Below are 6,734 nucleotides of genomic sequence, written 5' to 3' on the forward strand. Positions count from 1 at the left end.
AGGCTCAAGAGCCATCGCTTACAGTTTCAAGTCATTTTCATTAAAAATTCACCTCTAAGAGACTTGAATTAAAAAACAGCTCTGATATTCTTCTTCCATCTCCCTCTCCACATCTCCACTCCTGCCCCTTACAATCAGGTATAACATCCAGTTTAATGCCCTCCAAGCACAAAAGAAAAGAAAAACATCCAGTGGGAGAGGGTCGGAAGGCTGGAGAAGGCATCATGTGATACAGGCCACTAGTGGGAATACAGACAGGTGCCCAGAGGTCTTGCTGGCCAAAAGGAAAGGAGGATGGTAGTCCTGGGAAGGCTCAAAGTTCTTTGATCCAAGCTTCACTCAGGTTCACCCTGACTCAGGTGGCAACACCCTCCCACCCAGTTCTCTTCCTGACTACCCATAGCCATAATAAGCCCTCCTCTTTGCTGGTCCTTGGCCAAATTCTCAGTATATACCTCCAGCCCCCCAAAACCAAAATCTCCCTTCAGCAAAGAAACCAAACTCAGACTTAGGTTCACTTTCAGGATGACCCAGGCAAGAAAGATGCAGGCCTTTCTCTGGGCAGCCTTCTTCCTTTGAAGAAAGCAGGAGACTGGGACTTCATAAAAGGGCTCTGAAGAAGGCAAGGGGAGGAGCCCTTAGTGCCTTCTAGCATGGAGATGCCCCCAAAGAGCAACTGACTCCACCCTTGGCCTTGCCACTGTAGGCAGGATAACTGCCTATACTTTAAAAAACATTTTGAGCACTGTTAGATGAGAAGATACTGCAGGCTGTGTGTGGATGATGAGGGACATGGTCCTGTTAAGCCAGGATCCCTAGAAGCAGGAGCTGCCCACACCCTGCTAACAAGAGCCATCAGACCCTGAAGGGTCACACCTGCCAGGCACTGAGCTAAGCACTTTCCATATATCAACTCATCTACTCACAACAACGCTAGGAGGTAGGAACTATCATTATCTTCGTTTTTCAGATGAAGAAACTGAGGTTTAGCAAGTTAAGTGACTTGACAAAAGTCACACAAATGGCAAGAGCACAGCCAGGATAGGAACATGGGCTCTTTGACTTCAAAGCCCTTATATTTACCCAGTATGCTCTACTCCCTAAAAACCTGCAAACTCTCAGAGGTAGGGAAAGACACATCTCATTCTCCAGGATTCCTCCTCTCTCTGGGGCATGGAATCGAGGGGTCACTGGTTAAAATCCATCAGCCTCCTTTTGGGTAAAAGAAATAGATGGGTTAAAGGGGATGGCAGGAGAAATATAGAAATCTGTTCAAGGCCAGATTCCAGCCAGGTCCTACACTAAAAAATGGCAAGCTTTAGCAAATCTCATCTGCCTTCAACTTGGCTTCCTGTTCTATTGTGGGGCTAAGCCACCTTCTTGATATACTCCACAAAGCCCTTCTGTAAATCACAATCATTTACAGAGAGATTTATACATCGATAACTATTAATCGAGACAGAAAGCAGCAAGTTCAAAGAGAAGGACAAACGGAATGCTAGACTGGTCTGGGAAGTCAGACCCCATGGAGCATGTGGGACTTGAGATGGTCTTTGACTAATGGGGGCATTTTACCAAATGGAGCTTGGGAGAGTACTGAATAAACGGTGTGAGCACCGCATCGCGACAGAAGCAAGTTTTTAAATAACAAGTCTTCAATGTGCACAGTACCACATTCAAGTGGTAAGAGCAGACACAGGGACACAAAGCCGAGGCGGGCTGATGTGGAACTGCCTGACTTTGGCATGTGAGGGGGGCACGTTGGAGGGGGCAGGAGAGGAAGGTTACCAAGATAACGAAGGTTTGGGGCCTGAGAAGAGGAGGAGAGGGAAGAGAGCGGTCACTAATAGAGTCGGGGGAGTCAGGAGGAAGCGCAGCCTGTAGCTCAGGACAGACAGGAGACAAAGAACTGGAAAGTGACGAAGTCGCGGGCGGAGGGGAGGGGGAGACCGAGAGGAGCGAGAAGCAGCAACGTCGGTGGAATCACCTTGCAAAGTCAGGCGGCCACCAGGACAAGAAGTAAGTAACCCCATCACTGACCCGCCGAGGGGGCCGCGAGGCCTCGGACGTGGAGCGGGGCTGCCGCCGGCCGCGCCTCTGCTCTCGCTGGGAGAAGGCGCGGGCACCGCCACTTGTTGCAAAAAGCACCGGGGTCCCGCTCCAGCCGGCCGCGCCGCTCATGGAGCCAGAGGTGGCTTTAATCATTCACCTGCTGGCTCCGGGGACCCGACTCCATCCCTCGGCCAAGCGACCGGCAGCATCCGCAGGAGGCTGGGCGCCCGCTCCGCCGCCCCGCTTCCTTCCTGCCCCCTCGACCGCCCCTCTGCACCCGGGACCCCTCCCGGGCCGCGCTCACTCCTCCTCCCCGAGCCGCCCTCGGCCGCGCGCGCGATAATAACCATCACAGGCAGTAGCTTTTTCTGTGTAATATAAGCTCTTTGAGCACAGGAGTTATTGTTGGTTTTCTTCACTGTCATAACCCTGGCACTCAAATAATAGCTAGCACATAGTAGGCAATATTGTTGCATGAAAGAAAAATGTTCTAACAGTTTTTAGATTATGTTATGGTGGGGTTCAAAGCCAGCATGAATACACACAACTCTCCTTTTTCTTTACTATTTTTATATAACATGGATTTGATAGATAAAACTTATGATAGTCTTTGAAGTCACAATTTGAAGTATAATATTGGGAACAAGTGGTTGTCTTAGTTCTTTCAATGTTCTCAACAAAAGTGGAAGTTAGAACAATGGTGAGGCTGAGGTTTGAGCACACAGCAGGTATAAAGAGTGCTTTCAGATACATGCTCTGATTTTTACTATTTCCAAAGGTGCATGCTTATGTCAGGAGAAACCCGTCGGGCGAGAAGCGTCCAGGAGCCAGGCGTGGCGGCACTCGGCGCATGCGCCTCGCTCCCGCCGCCGCACGAGCCGCGGAGGGGCTGCTGGGAAATGTAGTTCTGCGCCGCTGCGGTTCGCCTGCATGTCACCCCGGCCGGCTGAGCCCCGCCAGACGCGCACGTGCCTTTCCGCCTCTCACTTCCTGTCTTTGTTGGAAGGGAAGGGACGGAGGAAAAGAGTGGAAAGTGGAACAAGAGGGACAGGTCAGTTGGATAGGATCGCCTAATGTATAACAGCAAGAGGAAGCTCGGCCTGGCGGCTTATAACCGTAATAAATGTCTGGAGATCACGTGTGTGTTACACGGTTCTTTCACGCACATCGTGCCCTGGATCCTGCAAGGAACCCTGTAAGGGGGACGTTTTTCTTTCTATCTTTAAAGATGAGGAAACGAAGGTTAGCTTGTCTGAGAAAGAATAGAAGGAGGGTAGTGATCAAGTGAACATTATCTCATCCGGGAGTAGACTACAGAATTCGCGTTCTTTGCATTATTCCTGGGGCAGACACTTGCATTCAGAGCTCCTAAGCTCTGCCCCTCACCCACAGATCTTGCATTGCTCTGAGCTCTCCTCTCTCCACCTCAGAATGCGGCTGCGATGCTCTGCTCTGCCTCACAGGGCCTTGTGAGAGCAAAAAGGAATCATGCAGTGAAAACCCAAAGGCACTGTTCAACCACAGCCGAAGCCTCGGGCCCTAAATGTGGCAGAGAACTGGGTGTCGGCCCTGTGGCAGGGTGGACCTGAAGACAGCATCTTCCTCTCCTGCAACTGCCTGAACAGCTGTTCTGTGTGGTGGCCTGGACTGCTCAGTGGTGAAGCAGATAGAGGCTGCTTATTATGTCTTGGAGAATGGTGCTCTATGTCCCTGCAGCTGCAGCTCTGCCACTCCCTCCACTCAGGCCACTCGGGACTCTTCCATTCTCAGTGGCAAGCGCAGTAGCACCAACCACATCAGAGCACCCTGGGCCCCCTGGAGTATTAGCGGTGGGAGGTCCCCATCACCTCTCCTGACCACCCATCCCCACCCTCAGGCCCTCTGCTCTAACATCTATTAAGTGGAACAATATATATAGATAGCATCCAAGACATGTGGGCACTCAACAGATATTTATTAAATTTATGAATGGGACACTTATTACCCACCATTTCATTTAACAATTGCTTGCCAAAAGAAATAAACAACTAATTAAATTCCTTATTGTAGTAATACAAGGGTGGTTGATAGAACACATCACACAACCATAGAGTTTTAGAGCCAGAAGGAACCAGAGAAATCCATTCCAGCCCTGTCATTTCTCTCTCCTCTTTGTTGATATGACCAAACTGGGAAATTATGGGCTCCAACATTTGAATGAGATACTGGCTAATATAATATTCAATATGATTTTAAGAAATACAGTGCACTGGACACAGGGATACAGAAATGAATAACATACCCCAAGGTCCTTGCTCTTGTGGCTCTTCCACACTAGTGTGAAGAGAGATCATAAATGTAGTTTTCTGTCCTGGCTGTCCCAAGTCCGATCCTCCCATTTCCTCATGAGTACACACAATCAGGCTTTAATGCCCTGCACTCCACTGAAAGAGTGACCTCCATGTTGTCTCATCAGACGAGCATCTCCCCATCCTGCTCTTTCTTGATCTATCAGCTACTCCAGCCTCGGTTGATCCTCCCTCCTCCTCGACATGCTTTCCTGTTGTTGACCAGTACCTGGAGGGGAGACGGTGGGAAATGAAAAAAGACACGATTTATTTTATGGGATCAGGAGTACCTTGCAGACTGCTGACCTATAAGGCATCTCAGTTTATTTTAGGTTCCTTTTTATAAGCCAACGAAAATAACAAATTATACTGATTAAATTAATTATATCTGATACCAAGCTATTTACAGAACAAAACATTTTCAGCTGCCACAGCACTTGAAGATTCATAGCTAACTACTTATCAACAAAATAGGAACATAAGTTTCTCATATACAAAGCTTCCAGGGTCCTGGGTTCAATCAAAGGTCAGACCTCAAAGGGAGGGAGAAGGGGGGAAGTAGGCAAAAGGGATGCCAGCCTTGCTGGCTTCCCTAGAATAGCAAGGACTTTGTCACCTTGCTCATTCAGTACCCTACACTTTCCTCCCTGGCTTCCAGGTTGCCACACATTCCCACTTTGCTCCCGCTTCACTTGCTGCTCCTTCTCAGTCTCCTTTGCTGATTTCTCCTCATCTCAACTCTAACTCTTCCCCCAAAGTTTGGTGTTTCATCTCCTTTCTACTCACTCCCAAGGGGCTAGTGAAGTGGTCTGCTCTTATCTCATGGCTTTAATTACCATCTATATCCTAAAGATTCCTGTTATGGGTTGAATCGTGACCTCCCCCCACACCTAAGACAGATTGAAGTCCTATCCCCAGTACCTGGGAATTGACCTTGTTTGGAAATAGGGTCTTTGCAGATGTAATTAGTTAAGACGAGGTCATATTGGAGTAAGATGATCCCTTACTCCAGTACGACGCGTGTCCTTATAAAAAGACAGATGATGTAAAGAGAAACACACAGGGAGACTGCTACATGATGACATCAAGAGAGGCCTCATGATGGCGGTTACTTTTGAGTTGAGTCCTGAATAACAAGAAGGGGCCAGCACATGATGATCTGCATGCAAGGCAGAGACCAGGGGTTTAGAACAAAGGCCCCAGGCTGGAGCACAAACAGAAGGCAGAGTGGCTGGAAGGGCACATAGGAGACACAGTCAGAGAGGCAGGCAGAGGCCAGATCATGGAGGCTGTGTCATGCTGATTTTGGGATTGCTTGCTCTCAGATCCTGTCCTTGACCTCCCTTGCTCAGCTCTGGGTACAGGGACTGGCCCTGCAGACTGGGTTTCCACTGGGCTCTGTCAAGAGGAGGCACTGCTGGGAGATGGAGCAGGTCTGGGCAAGGGAAAAGCCAGGTCTTTTCTTTCCCTTGTTCTCTGTCTCTGGCAGCTTCCATTCCATGGCTCCAGTCCCTAATACACAGGCTTTTTATGGTTCTAGCTTCAGCCAGGTGACCCAGACTCCAATAACACCACCTCCTCCCTTCCACTGGCAGGGTAGTGGCTTCTTGCTCTGGTTAATCTCTGGGTTGCCTCAGGGTTGTTGTCTCAGCCTCTTCCATCATCTTTGCTACCAACTCCCTGCATTGCAGCCATTCTGTTTTATTCAGAAAAGTTTCTATTTTTCTTGCAGATGAATGATAGATTTCAAGTGTTTTGGAAAAATAATCTGGGTTCTAGTAGAAAAGGGTGATGGACGGGTGGGAGGCTGTAAAAAATCCAAGGGCATAAGAACATGTTATTCAATTATAGACTCATCCTCAGCATCTCAGGGAGGGGGGAGTACATGTGATCAGTAGAAATTACAGGGAGGGTCTTTTGGTCTAAAAAAGTTCCTAACAAACCGAACTGTAGAAAGAGAAAGGGTTCAAGCAGAGGCAGCACACTGTGTCAGGGATGTTATCAACGAACATCATGCATCAGGAAGGGGATGATATTCTATTCTGTGCAGCGAATGAAGAAGCAGAGATGGTAATGAACTACTTGGAGACAATGGCAGTTGCAACTGAGGGACTAAAAGCAACTGTTCACTAAGCTAGTGAAGGCCCAGAGTCAAAGTCCAATGGATAGGGCCGGCCCGGTGGCGCACTGCTACAGTGCGCTGCTTGGGAGTGCGGTGGTGCTCCCGCCAAGGGTTTGGATCCCACGTACAGACCGGCTGCTCACTGGCTGAGCGAGGTGCGGGCGCAACACCGAGGGTTGCGATCCCGTTGCCGGTCCCGGCCAGTACAGGCGCGACACTGAGGGTTGCGATCC

The sequence above is a fragment of the Galeopterus variegatus genome, unplaced genomic scaffold (assembly GCF_000696425.1).
Source record: "Galeopterus variegatus unplaced genomic scaffold, G_variegatus-3.0.2 Scaffold3446, whole genome shotgun sequence".
Lineage (NCBI taxonomy): Eukaryota > Metazoa > Chordata > Mammalia > Dermoptera > Cynocephalidae > Galeopterus > Galeopterus variegatus.